This window comes from Gymnoscopelus braueri, assembly GCF_963280865.1.
Source record: "Gymnoscopelus braueri genome assembly, chromosome: 1".
Lineage (NCBI taxonomy): Eukaryota > Metazoa > Chordata > Actinopteri > Myctophiformes > Myctophidae > Gymnoscopelus > Gymnoscopelus braueri.
Genome location: NC_137603.1, coordinates 6,559,656 through 6,584,317, shown reverse-complemented (window position 1 = coordinate 6,584,317; position 24,662 = coordinate 6,559,656). Strand labels below are relative to the sequence as shown.

The window sequence follows — 24,662 nt, the reverse complement described above, 5'->3', positions numbered from 1 at the left end:
TGAGATGTCAGGTTGTAAATATTTCAGTATTTGAAAAAAGAAAACATAAAAAAGTATTTATAGAATATGTACAGCTTTGGCAATATCCTAATAAAGTTGTCCCAGCTGAAGCCCCAACTTGTTCATTACTCGTCTTTGATGAAATACTTTTGTGTGCGTCAGACATTGTGTGTGGAGGGAAAAGTCACCACTGAGCACAATGTATGACTTATGAATACTGATAGTAGTACCGTGTGCTTGCCCCATTAAAGGAGTAGTTCACCCAAAACGTGACTTGTTTTCTATCAATTGCACACTAAATGCAGAATTCATGGAGTTTTTTTTGTTTTTGTCACATTCCTAAGCCAATAATTTGATGACCGCTGGAGTCTCCTATTGATCGATGAGACGGCCATCAGATTATTGGCTCAGGAATATCCGACAAAAACAAAAACATAAATTCAAGGCTTCATGGGGTGTGCAATTGATAGTAAATACATATATTTGGGGGTGAACTTCTCCTTTAAGACCTGAGGCCGATTCTACAAATGCCTTCTAGTTCCAAATCAGTAGTTCTCACACTTTCAAGATTTTTCAAAAATGTTTCAAAAATAGCAGATGTACAGTACAAGCTCGCAGTGAGCTTGTATATCTGCTATTTTTCAATAGCCAATGCAAAACACTAAAATGACACGGGTGCTTTGAATTGAATACAAAGGACCCCAATGGAAACAAGCCTTAGGCTTTTTGGGGTTTAAAATCCTCTTAACAGACCTTGTATTGAACTGTACTTTCCCGTGCTTTTTTTTTGCAAACTGCTAATAAAGTATTCATTCAATCAATCAATCAATGACGGTGGTCTCAAAAACAAAGGAAAACCGTTAAAAAAAAGACTCTTAAGGAAGACTCCTTGGACAGAGAAGAAAACATTTTCTTAGCCTGTGTGTCTTTCTGCCAGTTTTCCAGTACTGTGTGCTTGGCAGTTAAATCTGTTTAACAATATGCAGTCTGTCATAAATCAAATAAACACAAAACACAAACAAAGTCGATAGACAGACATACTTTAAAGGTTTAATGACATTCACTTTTACACCACATTCAAAGTCTTTGTCCTGGTCCTTCAAAAGTGTACAAAAAGTTTTAAGTGAAAATTCCATTCCAGTGATCAATGGCAGGTGTTTTTCTCTCACATTTCTAAAGCCTTTTCAACTGCAATGAAAAAAGAAATCTTTGCCTGCGGGTGTCGCTGGTGAGGGATTTTGCCTGTCAATCATCGCCTCTGCTCCGCCCCCCCCAAAGGAAAGGATAGGGGAGGGGAGGGGCGAGGAGGAGAGTGGGCGGGATTATTCGACAGTGACCTCACTGTCGAAGGGCCAAGCTCAGATTACTTTTCAGCCTAATTATTCAGAAAACCCCAGACCACAGAAAATCCACTGAATGTTTTAAGTTCAGGTTTTTTGGGTGTAATTGAGGTCATAAAACCCCAAATAAAACATTGAAAATAAAAAAAGTGAAAATGAATGTCATGATACCTTTAACTACTTTAGGCCTATGAATGACCTTTTGGAGTTTTTGTTTGTAATTGTATGTTGTGTATCCACAGGTTGCTTGCGGGCAGAAACCAATCATTGGTTTCTATTGTATCTCCGCCTTTTATGTTATTTTTGTCGTACTAAAGTGGTGAAAATATTAGCCAATCTACAAGCTCAAGCATTATGAGCTTGTAGTCGTAGATGGGCTATTTTCGCAATTTTTGAAACTTTTTGACAAAAGTTTTAAGTGAAAGTCTGTCTATTAGAGCAGAACCTCTGCCCCAAGAGGAGGCCGTTTTTTGCAAAAAAAGATTTTTGCCAGTACTCCTACAGATTTGTTTTGAACAAAATGCCGCAAATTATGAACGCAGCGTCACCTCCGAGGGAGATCCTAACCTGCCCTAATGTGGATCACGTAGCCTCAGGCCACATAAATAATTATCATGATTAATGTTTTATGACGACCATGTGAGGAGCATTCGGTACTGAACTTTAAACCATCAGTCACTGACTTGACTACGTGGAAGTTCATTATCAACTAATCATACACTTGTTTTATTATTGTTCTTACTTACTTTTTCTTGCCCCAAGTCCATTCACCATTTCACTTCCATTTTGAGGTCTAACTCAAGAGCAGTCAAAGGTAAGAGATTCTCCTTACATTTCACAACCTTTATCTACATCACTGGATGTTTCAGGGTTTAATAATGTGGAGATGTGATTGCAGTGTCACTGGATATTTACAGGTTTGTGAACAGCTACCGTCTTGTGACTGTCACCATGCAAATAAAGATGGCTCCGTACAAAAGTGCAGCGGTGGAAAAAGTACTCACATTCTTTGCTTAAGTAAAAGTAGCAATACTGCAATGTAGAAATACTCTGTTACAAGTAGAAGTCCGGAATTCAAGATTTACTTGAGTAAAGTACAAAAGTATTGGTATCAAAATAAAGTATACCAAAAGTAGAAAGTACTCATAATGCAGAAGGTCCCATTTCACAAATGTTATAAAATGGATTATAAAATGTTTAAAAAAAATATTTTGAAAATAGCAGATCTGCAAGCTCACAATGCGTTGCATTATGACGCATTGTGAGCTTGTAGATCGGCTATTTTCAAATGGCCGAAATGTATATAGGGCTGAAGTGGCTAATGTATGTTTTGTCGTAATAATCAAAATCTGTAGTAACTAAAGTTTTCACATAATTGTAGTGTAAAAGTACAATATTTGACTATGAGATGTAGTGGAGTACAAGTAAAAGTACTTAAAATAGGCAAGTAAAGTAAAAATACCTCAAAATTGTACAGTACTTGAGTAAATGCACTTAGTTACTTTACACCACAGCTAAAGTGACATGGTTAGGCGGCTGCAATAATAACAGTTAACTAAAAGTTTACCAAAGTCTGACCACTAGAAAGGTGTAATTTTCAAGATGGCGTCCAAGATGGGCAAAATGCATTAAATTACCCTTACTCCTTAATTATTTACCCTAGACAAGTAATGTTTGTGTCAAAGCCTATGTGTTTGGGGCCTAGGAATCCATTCCAGATACAATTACATAATTGTGAAATCCAATATTTTGTGTGTTTTCCATTAAAACCCACTGAGTCACCCGTTTCAAGTTAACTAAGTTACTTTGTATTAAATTACCACCCAGTTATTTTTTTACTTGAATAAGGCGTCATGATATCTAGAAAAACTAAACAAAATTAATTGTCCCAAAAACCTAAATGCATCTTTGACTATACACCGCCCCCCCCCCCTTCCAGAGGAAAATACATGTTCTTGCAGTATGAACCAATCCCTCTGCTCCCCTCCCCCTACCCCCCCACATAAATGTCATCGTTCCTCCTCTCCATACACTAGAACTCTTCTTTTTCTCAAAGTCCAGCACAGTGTCATCTTGGGGCGCGACATGAACAACATTAAATAGATTTTCGAACAACTTTCTGATATATTGCTACTTCAAACAGGTTACATTATTGTACAATATAGCAGATGTGTTTAAATCACTGGAAGCATTTCATCTGGTGGTCTGTGTGAAGGTGCTGCTAATTTCCCTAGAGGAGTTGTATCTATGGTATTCGTATGGGTTGGATTGTATTTAATTTTACCCATTTGTTTTATGTTTTAATGATTATTGTATGGGTTGGGTATTTCTATCTGCTTTAAACTTGGTTTAATGTATAGTTGTTTTGTTTATGAGTGTATGGTTTTAATTTCAACTTCCACGCACACAAAGAAGATTGCTGGTCAAAATACACAAATTATGTAGATACTATGAATGTTAGGTTTATTAATGTGTTTTCGTTTTCTTATACAGGAGACATGGCAGCGGCCAGAGATCAACGTATAGGTGACAACACTGTTTCTTATCTATTGATAGATGAACCATTAACTGTTGTTGCGTCACATCGCAACGTGTTGTGAGCTTCAGCTCAAAGTTGGGTTGAAAGAGGTTTAAAACACAAAATGCACAATACAAACATATATTAAAAGACTTACATTTATTTATTTAGTTTTTATCTATTCATTTTCCTCTTTGGACCCCAGGCTCCACTGTGAACAGATGTTGGTTACCTCACTGCATGTCTTCTTAACCTTGTCTCTGGTTTACACATGTCATTCTAGGCCAACATTTTCAAACATTTTCTAACAAATAATTTGTTAGAAAATCCCCGCTCACACAATCTATTTCCCCCAAAATGTCAAAAAAGAGTGTCAAAATGTTCCAACATAGGGTTTATGAGCTTGTAGATCTGATATTTTTTTGTTTTGCTATTGTCCGTATGACAAAGCATATAGGGCATAAGTGGTTAATTGTAAATATGTTTAAACGAACACTAATAGTTTCATATGTCACTAATTATTTTATTTACTCCAACAGGTGACTTTAAACTTACCACTGGAGGCTATGTTCAGGGTAGGGAAGGTAAAAATGTCACCCTCCCCATTCACCTCTCTCCTGAGACCAACGTGGTTTCCATGACAATCAGGTGGTTTAAGAAGACAGAGTGCATTTACCTGTATAAGAATGGTCAGGCGATAGAGGGGAGGGGCTATGAGGGCAGACTGACCCTGGATACCAAGGAGCTGCAGAAAGGCAACGTGTCTCTGACACTGAAAAACTTTGATAAAGAGACGGATAGAGGAGTTTACATCTGTCAGGTCAAAAATGGAGAACAGGAGGTGGAGGTTGCTGTGAAATTACTCTACTATGGTAAGTGATGTACTGTCACAGTGTATTATTCTAACTCATTCACTGCCAGACTTATTTCTGGCTGTGTTTGCCCACTGCAAATACCTTTTCAACTGGTCACAGAAAATGTATATCCGTTGATCGCTTGTCTGACCGCTTGTAAACACGAATGGTATCTGTGTGCGTCGCCCAGAGAAAAAACAATCCAACCACGATGGCCCCTTCTCTTGTGGCAGCATGTGAATAAACCATCTCTTGACAAAAATGTACGCTTTTCTTACCTTTTCAACTGGCCACAGAAAATGTATATCCATTATTATCGGTCATCCAGCTGTTTGTAAACACACCCGTTATCAGTGTGCGTCGCACAGACAAAAAAACATTCCAACCGTGACGGCCCCTTCTCTTGTAACAGCATGTTGAAAATAGCATGTCTCTTGAAATGCAGGGCAAAATAAGTCAACTCAAGATACAGCTGTTTTCATGAAAAAGCTAAACAGGAAGTGGACAGAGGTGGAAATCTTCGGATGACGTTATGAGACGTTACGAGACTATACTGCAAAAGTCAGATTGGACAACTGGGGGAAGTTTAAAGGAGGAGTTCACCCAAAAAATACGTATTTTCTATCAATTTCACACCCCATAAAGCCTTGATTTCATGGATTTATTTGTGTTTTTGTGGCATTCCTAAGACAATAATTTGATGACCGTGTAGATTTCCGGTAGGAGACACAAATAATCGACTTTGTGTCTCCTACCGGATACATTAGCCGGTAGGAGACGGGAATCAAATTATTAGCTTAGGAATATGACAAAAACAAAAAAGAATCCATGGATTCAAGGCTTCATAGGGTGTGCAATTGATAGAAAATAAGTCATTTTTTGGGTGAACTCCTCCTTTAACAACTTATGGACTTCTAAGTAAGGACATTTGTTGAACTGCAACCTGTTGGGTTTGGCGTGGTCCCTGGGGACCACTGAACTAGTAGGCTATCACACTGATGGATCCAAATGGAATTGGGATTATCCGCTACACAAGGGAAAGCCTGCTGTCGATGCGGGGAGACTATCCGTTACGGACATTACATGGATGTTCTGATGTAATGCGATCATACAATCAGACACCGGACTACCAGCGGAGTTCAACGCGGAGCTCAACTAGGAAGTGGGGAGGAGTGAGGCAGAGGCTCAAAAGACGCAGCAGTAAGAAGACGTGTCCGCCGCTCCCTTCCATACTACTCGCTAATGTAAGATCGTTGCGATAAAAAGTGGATGAACTCCAGGTAAATGTAAGACGTCAATGGGCATACAAAGAAGCGCATCTCATTTGCATAACGGAGAGCTGGCTGGATGACACAATTCCAGACTCACAGCTTTCAATTGGCGGCTTTGGAGTGCCGCTCAGGCTCGATCGTGATCTTAACAGCAGTGATAAGCTAACCGGGGGCGGGCTATGTATGTACTGTATATACATGAAGCATGGTGTAAAACTGTCAAAATACGGGAGTCATATTGTTCACCTGACATCGAACTGCTCTCTATGAATCTGAGACCTAGATATCTCCCCCGTGAATTTGGCCAGCTGAACATTGTGCTTGTTTACATCCCCCCCTCTGCCAATGACACTCGCGCAGAGGAGGCTATATCTGCGTGCGCTCATCGCATAGAGAACGATGCCCCAGACGCCCCTGTCCTAATATTGGGTGACTATAACAGCTGTCGGATCAAAAAGCCCCTCCCCACATATCAGCAATATGTAAAATGTGCCACCAGAGGAAACAAAACAATTGACCTCTGTTATGGTAACGTGAAGAATGCATATAGGGCATATAAGAAACCCCCATTAAGTACAGCTGGGACCAGTCTAGAGGAGGCTACTGAGGTCATTACCAACTACATCATTTTTTGTGAAGACATGATTATTCCAAAAAAGACAAAGTTTTTTCAAATAAACCCTGGATCACAAAAAAGCTAAAACATACACTCAATCAGAAAAAATTTGAGGCTAAGTTGATTCAGGCAAGGCTAAGTAAGGAAATTAAAGAGGCCAAAAGGGAGTACAAGGAGAAGGTGGAAAGGTTCTTTCAGGAGGGCAAAGCCAGAGATGCCTGGAAAGGTGTCAAGACACTTGCTGGTGTGCAAAACAACAGACCCCCGTCCCACCTAAGAGCAGAGGAATGTGTGGAGTTTGCAGATAACCTGAACAGCTTCTACTGCAGGTTTGACACACACAACTTCACTCAGGAGAGGGAGGAGCTGACCACCAACCTCCTGTGTAATGCAGCGACTAACACCAACCACTCCAGTTTGCATACAAGCAGCAGAGAGGTGTGGATGATGCAGTGATATCTCTGCTGCATCACACCTACACACAGCTGGAGAAGATCACGTCTTTTATATAGGCATAGCTCTAGACTGTGTCGTGTATGGCTTGCCTATTGCCAGAAAGGGTCCAATCTTTTCAGTCATGCCTTCTACAGTTCTAAGTGGGCCACAGGGTCACGTTCAGAACTTGCATGAGGATGACGGGTCTCATGGCCTCGGCCATCGCGCTAATATGCATGGCGAGGCTACACATGAGGCCGTTCCAAATATGAATGACGGCACTGGGCATTCTCAGTCACCGTCCCTACAGCAGAGTGCTACAGCTAGTCTCCTCAGGCGTAACGATGGGCATGATCACCTCCAGAGAAGTGATCACCAAAGATGCCAGCCTGACAAGGTGGGGTGCCACCTACAACGGCAGGATAGCCAGGGGTGTGTGGGACCGCCGACAGTAGACCCAACACATAAACTACCTAGAGCTCCTGGCCGTGTTTCTGGCCATGCGCCACTTTCTCCCATTCCTGCTCGCACATCACGTGTTGGTCAGGAGAGACAAAATGTCAACGCTGTGCTATATCAACAGGCAGGGAGGCACGAGGTCTCGTATGCTGCACAAGCTAGCAGACAGACTACTTATCTGGTGCGAACCACGACTGCTCTCTCTCTCAGAGCGTCACACGTGGCGGGACTCCAGAACAAGGGGGCAAATCTGCTATCCAGGGGGAAATGCCATTACGCGGAATTGTCATTTCACCCCGTCATAGCTGAACAGATCTGGGTTCGTTTTGGGCAACCTCAGATAGATCTGTTCGCCTTTTTTTTTTATGTTTATCTCACGATTTTGTAACCCAATTTTTTCACCCAGTGCCAATTGTCTATGTAATCCTGGGCACTACCTTCCCTCTGCCAACCTAGGGAGGCCAGGGCAGAGCACATGCCTCCTTCAATGCATGAGAGCCAACTGACCTTCTTGTCACCTGACAGGGGAGAGTTTCCCTGGTTTGACGTAGCGCATGGAAGGAACACGTTATTCCAACCAGTTCCTTTCCCCTCCATCAGGCGCCCTGGTTGGCCAGGGGGAGGCAGTATAGTGACCAGGATTACTGCATGTTTTTGTGAGGGTACCTACACTAGGGAACACGGGGAGAACATGCAAACTCCACACAGAGAGGCCCTTTCACCAACCCCACCTAGGGTATGGGCACTGATGACGCAGAGGAGAGAACACACCCCCAACGGCCACAGCGTCCCCTGCGGGAATCGAACCCAGGACCTTCTAGCTGTGAGGCGACAGCGCTACCGACTGCACCACCGTGCCCCCATCGCTTCTTCTTTTCAGTAAGGGGCAGCACTTCTGGGACTAGACGCGCTGGCGCATGTGTGGCCCAGGACGTTGCTGTACTCTTTCCCCCCGCTGTCTCTCATCGCTCCTACACTCGAGAGAGTGAGGACGGAGGGCCTGAGGATGATATTAGTGGCCCCAGCATGGGACCACTAGCTCTCAGAAATCACTCCTCTACCACAGGATCGCCCTTGGTCGCTACTGTTACGCAGGGACATGCTAACGCAAGCGGGGGGGGCGAGATTTTCTGCCCATGCCCAGAGGGAGTCATTTTGTCCTTTCTACAGGACCTAATAGACAGAGGCAGGGCTTTCTCCACGGTGAAGGTCTACCTGGTGGCCATCTCGGCCTGCCATAGGCTTGCGTGACGACACGGTGGGTCAGAACCATCTGGCGAGGCGGTTCATGAAGGGGGCGAGGCGCCTTCTGCCAGTAGCTAAGTCCCTAGTACCGTCTTGGGACTTGAGCCTGGTGTTGGCCCTGTCTAGGGCGCCCTTTGATCCTCTGGACCAGATCGATCTGCGACACCTAACGCTTAAGACTGCGCTACTGATAGCCTTGGTCTCGGTCAAGAGGATCGGTGATCTCCACGCACTACCAGTGCATGAGGAGTGCATGCAGTTCAGTGATGGGGCGACGAGGGTGGTGGTTAAACCCAGGCCTGGGTATATCCCCAAGAACCCTCTGACGCCCTGCACCCCTGTGACTTTGGCGGCGTTACATTTGCCCCCATTTTCGTCACAGGAGGACGAGAGACTACATCATCTCTGCCCAGTAAGGGCACTGAAGATGTATGTGTATCCAGGGCTTCTAGGAAGTCGGATCAGTTGTATGTGTCATGGGCCATTTCCAAGCAAACACTCTCCCACTGGGTAGTTCAGGCCATTCAGTTGGCCTACTCCAGTAGTGGCACATTGCCCCCAGAAGGACTGCGGGCACATTCCACCAGGGGGATGGCTTCATCTTGGGCCTTGTTTAGAGAAGTCTCTATCCAGGTTATATGCGATGCTGCCAGCTGGGCCTTGCCCAGCACATTTGTGAGGTTCTATGGTTTGGATGTTACTGCACCCTCAGTGGTGCATACAGTCCTACGCGTGGCCTCCAGGCTTTAGGCAGTACCCTGTAGGTGGTGCGGCATCTGGGACACTGTTTAGAGGTTTCTCTACTCAGGCCCTGTGGTGTGCCGCCGGCCGAGCTTCGCCTCTGACCTTGGAAGGTTTCTACGGGTGAGACGTAACCGCGCCCTAGGGAGTGCATACGTTCCCACGCGTGGCCTCCAGGCACCGGGTGGTACCTGAGGCTGTGACCTCTGACTTCGGGATAACAATACAGGAGTTTATCAAATTCGCTCCCATAAGCGAAACTGGAGTGACCTATTTAATATAAAACTATAGGTTACTGACGTAACCCCGGTTATATGATATAGGGAGCGAGAGTTTCGCCCACAACACCCTTCTTGTTAGGTGAATGAGAAGAAAACTGTTATCTTGAAAAGGAGGAAGTAGATGTATCCTGGGTATTTATTACCACGGAGGGTGGGACCTCTGGACAGGAAAGACATCTAAATCCAGCCAATCAGAGTATTGCCCGGAGTGTATCAAGTAATGCTTCTATGTTCACGCCAGAGGGCACTCTCCCATAGGCGAAACTCTCGCTCCCTATATCATAAAACCGGGGTTACGTCAGTAACCTATAGTTTATTTTTCGGGTTTTCGGGCCTAAAAGTATGGTAATTGTTTGGATGTGTGTGTGTGTGTGTGTGTGTGTGTGTGTGTAGGCTAGATATAGTATATATATATATATATATATATATATATATATATATATATATATATATATATATATATATATATATATACCGTATGTCTAGGTGCCCTGGGATCTTTTGGCTATGCCAGGTGTGCCTTGGCACCAAAAAGGTTGGGAAACACTGCTTAACGTATACACATACACATCACGTGTTAATACCAGCTATAGATACTGAGTAAGTATGAAATTAATGAATCAGGTGATTATTATGGCAGATGAACCTGATTCCTGAGTATTATGGAGGTGAAAGGCTTGTTGCACACATTACAAATATGACAAGATGGTGTCCACAAGACTGGTTAAAATGCATGATATGGACTGAATAAAAACAGTAGATATGGAAGCAGATAATCTTAAACAGAATAATTTGATTATCTGAAAGAATATCCACCTTAGTGAGTTCAGCAATTGAGATGGCAGATTAAATAAAATTATGTGATTTTGTTCCATTATCAACTTTTGTAAATGATGAGTCATATTTCTGTATGTGAAGTATCAGTTTTCTAATCATGAATGTGTTTTGTCTTTTCATGAATTCTGAACCTGAATGGGAACATGACTAGGGTGTGAGTATCAGATCTATTCTACTTCATGTCCTGCAATGTGTTTTCAGATTTAGGTTCTCACAGTAGCAGAACACAAACTGAATGGATCTTAATGTCTTCACAGTGAATTGTGATTGTATCTGATTTGATGACAATCAAAGTCAGATTTATTATTTAGATAGTTGCACATGAGTCTAGTAAGACTGAGACATGATTCAGAAGGTCTTAAAGACTGAGACATGATTCAGAAGGTCTTAAAAAAAGATATAAAGAATGCATTATTATGAGGTATAGGGAGGAAGAGTTACATTAAAGGGATACTTCACTCTCGGGCCGGGGACACATTTAAAAAAAATATTAAAAATAAATGAAAAAAGTTATGGAAAATTCATGGCCCCCTCACGACACGCAGTGTCCTACTAATGTGTGAGGGGGCCATGAATTTTCCATAACTTTTTTCATTTATTTTTAATATTTTTTTTAAATGTGTCCCCGGCCCGAGAGTGAAGTATCCCTTTAACACATTGACTGCCAGAATTATTTCAGATGTTTTGCAGTTTATTGCCAGAGATTTTTCATAAAAAAAAAAAGAAGTACTCAGGAGCCGAGATACAGACTTTTTAAGTTTTAAGTTAACAAGGAAGTGGATGGGAGTCTAGATCTTTGAAAAATCATATCTCCTAGGTCTTTGGGTCAATTTTTTTTTCTAAAAACAAGTTCTTGGCAATCAAGTGATGGATTCTAATCACTAGTAAAAAACGAGTTAACTCGATCTAGGCAATCAATGTGTTAACAGTCTATAGGTTTACTAAGACATTGTATATACGGTAATACACAAGATAAGGAGGGTACTGTGTTTGGCGTAATATAGCTAGAATATATTTATAGAATATGTAAATACTTGTAAGTTTATATATATGAATTACTTTATTTAATTATCTGTTTAATGTTAAAGATTTGGTTTATTTAATGGTATACCATGTGGGTATATGAAAAAGAATGAGATGATGCTGAAGTAAGCGGAACAAAGGGGTAGGATTAAATACGTTTTATACTTCATCCTACTCCTTTTTGAACATGTAGAATTATAGTTTTGTTGTTGCCTGAGAGGCTGTTTTGCATTTATTTTTTATCATATTGCATTTATTTATTTATTTTTACTTTGTTGCCTAATTTTAACATGTTCAAAATAAAGATTTCATTCATTCATTCAAGGTTTTTGGATAGATGGAGTCTATCTCAAAATGTTTAATCTGTATCAAATATCAGATGATGTGACTCAAGATCAGGTATCACTTGAAGTTTCAAGTGTAACGTTTAATTAAAAGCATTGTGTGTGTAATTTATGACATGTTATCTCTTTTCTAAATCCCACCAATTAATATTAAGTCCAGTCCACACCAGTGATTCATGATTCAATGTGACACATTGTGAGCTTGAAAATCTATGCTATTTATTTGATTTTCTTATTTCTGAAAAATCTGGTTAATAATAACTGTTGGTGGTTTTATAAATAGTGAACCAACGAAAAATATTAACAAGAGCTTATGATTAAATAATAACTACATTGGATCCACTGGAATATAGTTTTTTTCCCATTCCCGGAAAAGTAACAGTTGATACAACCTGTCATATTAGGATGCATTAAGTGACAGAATTCAACTGTATTTCAGAATACAACAGTTGTTCTCAAACTGGGTTCCAATGAACCCAGGAGTCCTTGAGGGGGTTTCAGGGGGTCCGCAGCAAAATAATTTAGTTAGAAATCAAATGGAACCTTACCGGTCTGTCACTCTGAGAGTGTACAAATGGAACGGGTAAATTTGGTTCAATGTGTACAATACTGAATAAGATTAAATAAATGAATCAGGTGATTATTATGGTGGATGAACCTGATTCCTGAGTATTATGGAGGTGAAAGGCTTGTTGCACACATTACAAATATGACAAGATGGTGTCCAAAAAACTGGTTACAAATACATGACATGGACTGAATTGAAACAGTAGATATGGAAGCAGATCATCTCAAACAAACAAAACATTTATTTGAAAGAATATCCATTTTAGTGAGCTCAATAATTGAGATAGCAGAATAATTTAAATCCTTTTATTATTTATTCCTCTATTAGCAAGTTGTAAATTATGAGTTAATAGATACATTTAGTGTTTTCTAATCATTAATGTGTTTTGTCTTTTCATGAATTATGAACATGAATGGGAACATGTCTAGATGGTGAGTATCAAATCTATTCTACTTATGTCCTACAATGTGTTTTCAGATTTACTGATGACAATAGCAGAACACAAACTGAATGGATCTTAAAGTCTTCACAGTGAATTGTGATTGTATCTTACATTTTCTTAAAGTTTCAAGTCTAATGTTTTATTAAAAGCATTGTTTGTGTAATTTGCCATTACCGTTTGACATAACCCTTTATGCTAAATCCCACCAATTATTATTAAGTCCAGTCCACACCAATTATTCACACTGTATAAATTGGTGTGACTGTAGGTTTTATAAATAATGAACCAATGAAAAGCATTAACAAGAGCTTGAGACTAAATAATAACAAAATTGGATCCATCGGAAAAGTGATAGCTCACCTGAAAAGTGGAAAAAAAAGTTTTCTGTCTGAAAGTGACAATGTAATAACTGTCTGAAAGCTTGATCTTTCTGTTTATTTGAAACATCTTGATCATAACATTATGATCAGAGTTTGATTTGATCCAGGTGACAATCATATTAGGATACATTAAGTGACAGGTCTAGATGTCGGCAAATAGATTCATATCAGAATGGCCTTCAACAAGGGTTAGGGTTAGGATTAGGGTTACCTATGGACCCTTAACGCTGAGAGTGTACACATGGAACGAAATGAACGCTTATGGCCCATTTGGTTCCATGTGTGTGTGTGTGTGTGTGTGTGTGTGTGTGTGTGTGTGTGTGTGTGTGTGTGTGTGTGTGTGTGTGTGTGTGTGTGTGTGTGTGTGTGTGTGTGTGTGTGTGTGTGTGTGTGTGTGTGTGTGTGTGTGTGTGTGTGTGTGTGTGTGTGTCTCTCTTTTAAAGAAACTATTTTGTGTTCAAATAGTGCTTCAACTATACTTAAACCCTATATACAGTACTTCATTGAGTGGGGGCCCCGAGGGTTCTTTACTTGGTCTCCTCCGTTTTTTCCCTCTATACCAAATCTCTTCACCAACAATAGCAGATGTACAAGCTCATAACGCACCGCAACATGTCAGATTGTAGATCTGGTATTCTTGCCAAATGTTCACCTAATTTTGTTAAATGTTCACCTTTCCCCCAAGTATAGGGTTGCTATAGGATTCATAGTTACCACCTTGTTGTAAATAAAAGGTGAATTCATATCCTGATGAAACATTTGAAGTAATCATAATCTAACTGATAATAATACACAGCTCTAGCATTGCATAGAGATGCAACAATGCTGAGATCACAGAAATACATACATGAGAAAGATTGTAGCCTTAAAATAGTCACACTATCATTAAAGTTTCAAGTCTAATGTTTTATTAAAAGCATTGTTTGTGTAATTTGCCATTACCGTTTGACATAACCCTTTATGCTAAATCCCACCAATTATTATTAAGTCCAGTCCACACCAATTATTCACACTGTATAAATTGGTGTGACTGTAGGTTTTATAAATAATGAACCAATGAAAAGCATTAACAAGAGCTTGAGACTAAATAATAACAAAATTGGATCCATCGGAAAAGTGATAGCTCACCTGAAAAGTGGGAAAAAAAAGTTTTCTGTCTGAAAGTGACAATGTAATAACTGTCTGAAAGCTTGATCGTTCTGTTTATTTGAAACATCTTGATCATAACATTATGATCAGAGTTTGATTTGATCCAGGTGACAATCATATTAGGATACATTAAGTGACAGGTCTAGATGTCGGCAAATAGATTCATATCAGAATGGCCTTCAACAAGGGTTAGGGTTAGGATTAGGGTTACCTATGGACCCTTAACGCTGAGAGTGTACACATGGAACGAAATGAACGCTTATGGCCCATTTGGTTCCATCTGTGTGTGTGTGTGTGTGTGTGTGTGTGTGTGTGTGTGTGTGTGTGTGTGTGTGTGTGTGTGTGTGTGTGTGTGTGTGTGTGTGTGTGTGTGTGTGTGTGTGTGTGTGTGTGTGTGTGTCTCTCTTTTAAAGAAACTATTTTGTGTTCAAATAGTGCTTCAACTATACTTAAACCCTATATACAGTACTTCATTGAGTGGGGGCCCCAAGGGTTCTTTACTTGGTCTCCTCCGTTTTTTCCCTCTATACCAAATCTCTTCACCAACAATAGCAGATGTACAAGCTCATAACGCACCGCAACATGTCAGATTGTAGATCTGGTATTCTTGCCAAATGTTCACCTAATTTTGTTAAATGTTCACCTTTCCCCCAAGTATAGGGTTGCTATAGGATTCATAGTTGGGTCATTCCAGAATTGGAGGACATTTGGGCTTTCACATTTTTGAAAAATTAACCTTCGATTTGACAATTTTCTGTTATATATTCATCAATAATAGGTAATAAACTATCAAAAGCTTGATTGGCTCAGCTCAGGCATCAAAGATATTTTTTTTATTACATGTTTTATTTGTTGTTTGCTATACCTGGCGCAACCCTGTTACCAACACTCAGGAACCTGAAAAAAGTGCATTAATGTATTTTTTAAATATAAATCCTTTACCATTAGGTTAAAGAAGTAACATTCTCTCTGAATAAACATTTGATTTCAGATATTAATTTATTTCAATTAGTTTAAGCAACTTTTGAAATCTATCTTGCACAACTTTTCAATTGTGGCATGTTTCACTTTACTAATTTAAGTATTAATTTTCAAATATTTGCTCTATCCCATTATGCATATAATTACTTAAACTCTTTAAAGGACAATAGGTCAAACCCTTATGCGTTGAGAAAGACATTTATGTTAATATTTGATTAAAATGATAATGGTAACAGGGTTGAAATTACAGTAACAGGGTTGAATAGCTACATTACTTCTGATTATAGATTATTTTCAATGTGACAAATAAATGCTCAAGACCACATAATTAGTCTTTTAATAACTTTTAATAACAGAAAATGAAATATCATTTGAATAACTTTTAAAATGTGTCACATGAGGATGGTTGGTAGGTAGTGTGGAAATGGAAAATGGACCAGGAGGCAGCAGAGCTGTTCCAGAAAATCAGGGTTTTATTTTGCAAACAGGAGCTCACACAAGACACGTCTCACCAACATCAACCCCATCTGATTACTAGTTTTCAAACACATTTTATACCTGATAACCAGCTAACTTGACCAATCAGGGAAGACTCTACTAAGTAGTTCCACTTAGACACAGGTGGCATTGATCACACCTCAATTAGACCTAACCTGTCAAGCCTATTAAGTTAGAGGACATAACCATTTACCATAACCATGTGTACAATGCAGACAATAACACATACTGTGTTAATGTTAATAAATTAACGTATTATTAAAGTATTTCCTTCTGTGAAATTAATAATACAACCAGAAAATCAATATAACCAGGAAATCACATGTCAACTTTATGTCCAGGAATTTAAGTCTGTAGACAAAGAATAGTGAAAGTGAATAGTGAAAACAGAAAAAAAAGAGGAATCTGAACCTTCCCCTTGCAAACATTACACAATCAATGACCTCATACTCTACCTGAATGTGATTACATGTTTGGAATTTTGGGACTGGAGAAATGAGCCTCCATGATGTTTTTCACCCCTTCTCCCTTTGGCTCACACATAACCTTGAAAAATAATAACGTTTTTCTTACCACAAAAATGCTTAATAGTGAACTGGTATGGTTGGAGGGCTATAGACACCACTGGAAGAGGCAGGCATTCTGATGTTGCATCGAGCTAGTGCATCCACCTTAGGGCTCAGTGGTCAGTCAGCAGCTTGAACTCCCTCCACAGCAAGTAGTAGATTATCCTTATCCTTATAGTAGTAGTAGTAGAATGATGACCTCTCCAATCTCGTCCTTGGTACGACTGCCTGGACGCATCCATCACTTGTACAGCCCCTTCAGTCAGATCTCTCTGACAGTCTCCTCTGCTGGAACAATGGTGCTGCAGAACCTCTGTCGATAAGTCTCTTCAGTAGCATTGTATTTGTTTGGTACTGCTGTTTTGATAGCTTCGTATGACTCTGACTGTTGTTGTTCATCCATGCCAGCATATGCTTCAAGGGCCCGTCTGGTCAATAAAGTGACAACCGGGGCAACCTATTTTCCCTGCCTCCACCCCCATGCACTCAAACCGCACAGAGAAGCTCTCAGCATCCTCACCTTCTCTGATGTCTGGGATTCTCGGTTCTGAAACATGAGAGGCTGGAGTTCGGTTAGGTGGATTATCAGGTCTCTGATCCAGTGGCATGGGCTGTCGTGATGTCTCTGTGTCCATTGCACCAGAAGCTGTTTGGACTTGGTTGCGGCCAGAACAAGATTTATTCAGTCCGTTTAGAACGACACATAAAGTTCCTCATCTCTTCCATGAAGCTAGTATCAACAGGTGGTGCCATTGGAGTACTCACTGTAGCCTCTTTTGGTCGCACCACTGGTCCTTAATCACTTGGTTTGGCGGCTACCAGAGAACAGTCAGATGGATCGGGAACAGAGATGTCAACCCCTTTAACTGGAGGCCCCAACTCCATGCTCCCCCCACGCCAAACACTTTCTTGACTCCCCAGTTCAACTGGGTTCAGCCTGGTAGCTCAGCCTCTTCCACGACCACCTGGCACCATGGTCTACTTCACAGTTGTCAAATTCATAAAGGCATACCATCCCACCACTGCCACCAAACAACTATAACTCATTTTGACTGCATGGTTAAAATAAAATGAAGCAATATAGTCTGTAAAATTCAATAATGTTTAAAATACGTAGATTAACCTAAATTATAGTTTAGATTATGTAATGTTTTTAATTTAACCATAAATAATAGTGTTTTAATTCTATTAATGCAACCCTGTTAATGTTGCACAACCCTGTTACTCTAATCACAGTATCAGGGCTGCAAGTAACAGGATTGCAAATCTATGCTAATGTTAGCTTTTTCTCAGGAATAGAAGCTAGCTGTTTAGATAGCTGTTAGCATTTACCAAGAGGACAAACTCACATAAGTAAATAAGTACATATTTTTTTGTCAAGTATTTATCTTATTCTGGAAATATGCATAACAGGGTTGCGTGAGGTAGGTTGAGACATTCAAGCAAGGCTGACAATGTTATAAAAATATGAATAATAGAAGAGAGGAGATACCTTTGCTCTACCCATGCTGTTAGGAAAGTGTTTGATGATGTCACTTCTAGTGTGTCATGTGACTCACACTTTTCTTCTTCTTTTACCATGCTAAAAAGGTTAAGGTAACAGGGTTGCATGCACGTTGTGGGACACAGGTTCCTTGCATAATAATACTTATTTAAAATATTATGTTAATTAAAAAATATGTTTCCACATCTACAAGAGACATCTATGAACAAAATAATGCAAAAGAAAGTAGATTTAGGTGTCATTTTAACAGTTTTATCTGAGAGTCAATTTGGTCACCAAGGGGGTGGGACAAGAGAAAACTATCATTTTAGGGGTACTACAGACTTATTTGGTATTTTTTTTAAATATGTTCAAACATTTCTTTCTCCAAGTTGATTTAGATTTGGTCTCAGGACAAGTCAAAGTTACACGACAACTGCATTATTTAGTATTTTGTAAATGGATTATTTGACATTTCTTGGGTGGGACGTAAAATGTCCTCCAATTCTGGAATGACCCAGTTACCACCTTGTTGTAAATAAAAGGTGAATTCATATCCTGATGAAACATTTGAAGTAATCATAATCTAACTGATAATAATACACAGCTCTAGCATTGCATAGAGATGCAACAATGCTGAGATCACAGAAATACATACATGAGATAGATTGTAGCCTTAAAATAGTCACACTATCATTACTAAGAGACCACAGCAACCCTAGCATTCAGTTGTATTTGTAACGTTTTCCAATTTAAATTACTCTAAAGTAATATTAACAAACTAATTGTACTTGTTTTAATAATTCAAAATAATGACCCAAGGTATCAGGCTAACCAAATGCTTGTGGTTGAGCATTGTGAGGAGAGTGACATCATTATAATACACATGAATCAGTAATGCAGCTCATATTAACATTAGGTTTATGATTATCTGATGTTCATATTCTTTTTAACCTGTGTTCTTCATCATGTACATCTATCCAATAATTGAATGTGATTTCATATCAAATGTATTGTCCAGTCAGAATGACATGCTAATCTGATGAAGAGTTGTTTAAAACACATCTTAACTGTCTGTATGTGGTTAAAGATGAAGATAAATCGTACCTCAGCAAATTAGAGACGGAAGAGAAGAAGAATAGAAGAATGGAATCAGCTCATCAGATTGGTAAGTATGAGAGGTGATAACAAATAGACACAATGAAAAGTGTATGTTAACCTTTACTATACTGTGCATTAATCAGTGTGTGTGTGTGTGTGTGTGTGTGTGTGTGTGTGTGTGTGTGTGTGTGTGTGTGTGTGTGTGTGTGTGTGTGTGTGTGTGTGTGTGTGTGTGTGTGTGTGTGTGTGTGTGTGTGTGAAATGTAACATGTAATCACATTTCTGAGCTGTAATGATATGTATCTTGGCATCCAGTGTAACACCAGTATTTCATATTGAAATACAATAACTTCGTTGGAATTTTGACTTTCAGGTCAAAATGACCTTCAGGTCAAAAACCAGGATTGTGTCAAAGGTCGTATCCAACCTAGACACATGATCTAAATGTCTCAATAGAAGAGCAGGGAGACAAATACAACCACCCCAATCGTATATGTTTTATTGTATGAACATACTAACATACAGATTGGACAAAATACAAATGAATTAACAGAAAAATACACTGAAGGACAGATTTCATACATAAACACATCTGGTAACTCCGCCCACCCTGGAATGCCATTCTCAAACCCAAGATGAAGAGAGAGTGAGGACTCTGCTAAAATCCTGCTAAAACGACAGAGGTGGATTTGAGCCACACACCGCCTAGCGAGTCTCCTTACAAAGAGTTGGACTTGAGTCCCGCACCGCCGAGTGAGTCTCCTTACAGAGAGTTGGACTTGAGTCCCGCACCGCCTAGCGAGTCTCCTTACAAAGAGTTGGACTTGAGTCCCGCACTGCCGAGTGAGTCTCCCTACAGAGAGTTGGACTTGAGTCCCGCACCGCCGAGTGAGTCTCCTTACAGAGAGTTGGACTTGAGCCACGCATCGCAGAGCGAGTCTCCTTACAGAGAGTTGGACTTGAGCCACGCATCGCAGAGTGAGTCTCCTTACAGAGAGTTGGACTTGAGTCACACACCGCAGAGTGAGTCTCCTTACAGAGAGTTGGACTTGAGTCACACACCGCAGAGTGAGTCTCCTTACAGAGAGTTGGACTTGAGTCACACACCGCAGAGTGAGTCTCCTTACAGAGAGTTGGACTTGAGCCACGCATCGCAGAGCGAGTCTCCTTACAGAGAGTTGGACTTGAGTCACACACCGCAGAGTGAGTCTCCTTACAGAGAGTTGGACTTGAGCCACGCATCGCAGAGCGAGTCTCCTTACAGAGAGTTGGACTTGAGCCACGCATCGCAGAGTGAGTCTCCTTACAGAGAGTTGGACTTGAGTCACACACCGCAGAGTGAGTCTCCTTACAGAGAGTTGGACTTGAGTCACACACCGCAGAGTGAGTCTCCTTACAGAGAGTTGGACTTGAGTCACACACCGCAGAGTGAGTCTCCTTGCAAAGCGTCGCCAACTCAGCGGCTCAAGCCACGGTGGTGCATGGCTCAACAATTACATTGTGTTGTATACGCAGCAGGATGCTGTGTGTATGTCCGTCCTGTCTGTGTGTTAGCAGCTAATCTCCGGCACCGTTGGCCCGGTCGCTCCAAAACTGTGCACACACACACTCCCTGGATGCCAATTCAGAACCTCTGCCCCAATTGTTTCACATGGGCCTGTTATAGCGCCACCAGGAGGCCGATTTGTGCAAAACCCATTTTTTTACATTACTCCTACATATTTTATCCAAACGTCATGCAAATCGGTACACAGTATCTCTATAGTCATGTGATCAACACGAATCTGTCCGATTTCCCATATTCCATCCTCATTGCCTATGGTTGGCTTCCAAAGTTTGCAGGATTGGTCCGTTTTGAACAAAAAGCCTCTATGACTATGCACGCAGCTTGCGATTTCCGTGAATTTTCACACGCACATTCCCACTAGGCCGAGGAAGAAATGCCACCCTTTTCACATTGGCCTGTTATAGCGCCACCAGCAGGTCTAATTTAGCAAAACACATTTTTGGAACAAAATGCCTCAAATCATGAATGCACTGTCTGATTGCCGTGAAAGACCTAAGAATAAATGGCACCCTTTTCACATTGGCCTATTATAGCGCCACCAGGAGGCCAGAATAACGTACCTGACCTGGCGGAGACCTGTACTCCGAGGAGCACTTTTTCTAGTTATGTATCAAATACAGTATAAAACCAATGTTATTTATTTAATTATATATATTTTATCCTCTCTGGTGCCTGTACGCAGAGACACACACCGTTTTTCTCCCTCACTCCCAGTATGATAGTATAATTCACTCACACATACACACACACACACACACACACACACACACACACACACACACACACACACACACACACACACACTACACAGAATTTCTCTCTATAATCACAGAGGTGTGCTGGAAGTGGTTTTCTGCTGGGGGGAGGGGGGCTGGGTGCTGGTCAACTAAAGTATGACTGTATGACAGTATGATGACATTGTTCGCATCAAAAGCCAGGTGCAGAATAAACTAATACACTAATAACCAAAACACTAGTTGCTGGTGGCACAACAACGGCATCATCAACAAGAGACTATAGCCTGGACAACCAAAACACTAATAGTTGCATGGGGGGAACAACAACAACAAAGCCTACAGTAGCCTGAGCAGTGGCAGTTTTACAAAGGAGAGCGGGCTATTACAGTCCTGCAAGTAGGTTAACTCCACAGTGAACTGTTAAATAAGGTCACGCCTTAGTGTTGCTAATGAAGCCTCTCAGCACTATCACCCAACTTTGACAGCAATAATATATATTATATATTATATACATATATATATATATATATATATATATATATATATATATATATATATATATATATATATATATATATATATATATATATATATATATATATATGGTATTACAATGTATGTTAAACGTAAATGTTCTATCTCTTTGTTCTGTAAAAGGGATACAACTGGATATAAAACAGCAACAGAAACTGATCCAGGACCAGCAGGACCTACGCACCCAAGTACATGAGCTTACAGTTCAACTGAAAGAAAGGGAGAGTGAACTGCAGAACACAATCAAACAGTTGGAGAAGAGCAACTTTCAGCAACATGAACTGACACAGGACCTGGAGGACTTGAGAAACCAAGAAGAAAAGCTCACAGTTCAACTGAAGGAAAGAGAGAGAGAACTGGAGAAGTTCAACCAGACACTGATAGACAGAGATAGGAGAATAGGAGAGAATGACCAACTACTGATGGAAAGAGAGAGAGAACTGAAGAACACTACCAAAGAGGTGGAGAAGAGTAAGATACATCAAAATAAATTGATCCAGGACCAGAAGGACCTATGCACCCAAGTACATGAGCTTACAGTTCAACTGAAAGAAAGGGAGAGTGAACTGCAGAACACAATCAAACAGTTGGAGAAGAGCAACTTTCAGCAACATGAACTGACACAGGACCTGGAGGACTTGAGAAACCAAGAAGAAAAGCTCACAGTTCAACTGAAGGAAAGAGAGAGAGAACTGGAGAAGTTCAACCAGACACTGATAGACAGAGATAGGAGAATAGGAGAGAATGACCAACTACTGATGGAAAGAGAGAGAGAACTGAAGAACACCACCAAAGAGGTGGAGAAGAGTAAGATACATCAAAATAAATTGATCCAGGACCAGAAGGACCTATGCACCCAAGTACATGAGCTTACAGTTCAACTGAAAGAAAGGGAGAGTGAACTGCAGAACACAATCAAACAGTTGGAGAAGAGCAACTTTCAGCAACATGAACTGACACAGGACCTGGAGGACTTGAGAAACCAAGAAGAAAAGCTCACAGTTCAACTGAAGGAAAGAGAGAGAGAACTGGAGAAGTTCAACCAGACACTGATAGACAGAGATAGGAGAATAGGAGAGAATGACCAACTACTGATGGAAAGAGAGAGAGAACTGAAGAACACTACCAAAGAGGTGGAGAAGAGTAAGATACATCAAAATAAATTGATCCAGGACCAGAAGGACCTATGCACCCAAGTACATGAGCTTACAGTTCAACTGAAAGAAAGGGAGAGTGAACTGCAGAACACAATCAAACAGTTGGAGAAGAGCAACTTTCAGCAACATGAACTGACACAGGACCTGGAGGACTTGAGAAACCAAGAAGAAAAGCTCACACTTCAACTGATGGAAAGAGAGAGAGAACTGGAGAAGATCAAGATAGAGAGAGACAAGAGTCTAGAAGAGAAACGACTGAATCAGAAAGATGAAGAGCTGAGGATGGGGAAGACAGAATGTGATAATGCCATCCCTGAATACACACAGCTTGGTGAGAATTGGACTATTAAAACCCTCATCTCACTACATGATTGGCCTGTCATTGGAGCTCAGCAGATCTGCCTGTTTCTTTAAAAAGAAACAACACAAAAACTAGTAACTAGATTATTTTCTCTATTGAAACGCTATAAACGCTATAAAATATACTACACTTTTTTATACATATTTTTTTATTTGATTTTCAACATTAAAAACATTTTGTTGCCCCATGCCTCCCCCCAGCACAAATACAAGTTCATTATTTTTCTCTCTCTTTTTCTTTTGTTCTCTCAAATCATCATACCCTCAGTTATTTTACATAAAAAAGGAAAACAATAATAACAATAATAACAATAATGATAATAATAATAACAATAATAATAATAATAATAATAATACGAATACATAACAGAAACCAGGTACAACAGAAATAATAGTAACAAATATACATTGAAGTGTTTTGCATGGTCAGCATTTTCACAATTTTTTCAAAGTTTATAGCCCTTGGACCTAGAAGTTGTGAGGCGATCTTCTCTCCACCATTTTTGCTGCTGTCATTATTAATAGTATCGATTTCCTCACATCCTTAGTGAATTCCTTGAGCATCTCTACATCTCCCAATATGGATATTCGGAGGTCAAGGGGAACTCTTTTGTAGTATCTCAGACATATATTTATAAATATTAACATTATTCCAAAAGCTATTCAGATGTGTGCACTTCCAAAACATATGTATGAGGTCCCCATTCTCTGATTGACAGAAATATACTACACTTTAAGAATAATTAACTTTATTTGTTTGTAGAAGTTGAGGTCTGGGTCAAATCTTACCCCCAGATTTCTGGCCTCCTGGGAGCACTACTAACCCTGGTATGGTATCAGCTGGCAAACAAATCTGCCAGTGCAACAAAACATTTTTTTTAAAAACCAGTCCCTTGGAAATGCAGGTTTCAAACAGAGATTCCAGACTAATATCTACACAGTGATATTGTTCTGGCCATGCCAATCTAGCAAACACTGTCCCTGTATTTTTGGTCCAAACTCAATGACCTCGGTTTTGTCATAAGTTATAGGCATAAGTTGTTAATATACACTTTGTATGCTTATACCTCCATTGATAAGAAATAGGAAAGTCACTTGCAAACTTTTGTAAACTATTACTGTTGAGGGTGAATTTAGACACATCAGTAGGTATGAGACAAACAGTGTGAAACGAT

The 24,662-nt window shown here is 40.2% G+C and overlaps 1 protein-coding gene and 1 long non-coding RNA gene across 2 annotated transcripts in view; one reads left to right on the top strand and one right to left on the bottom strand.

Annotated features, from left to right (window-relative positions):
• Positions 1 to 24,662, bottom strand: part of LOC308089856 — a 390,353-nt gene that overhangs the window by 130,067 nt on the left and 235,624 nt on the right. The window lies entirely within an intron of this gene.
• The window catches only part of madd (MAP-kinase activating death domain), a 140,932-nt gene that overhangs the window by 110,813 nt on the left and 5,457 nt on the right, over positions 1 to 24,662 (top strand). The window lies entirely within an intron of this gene.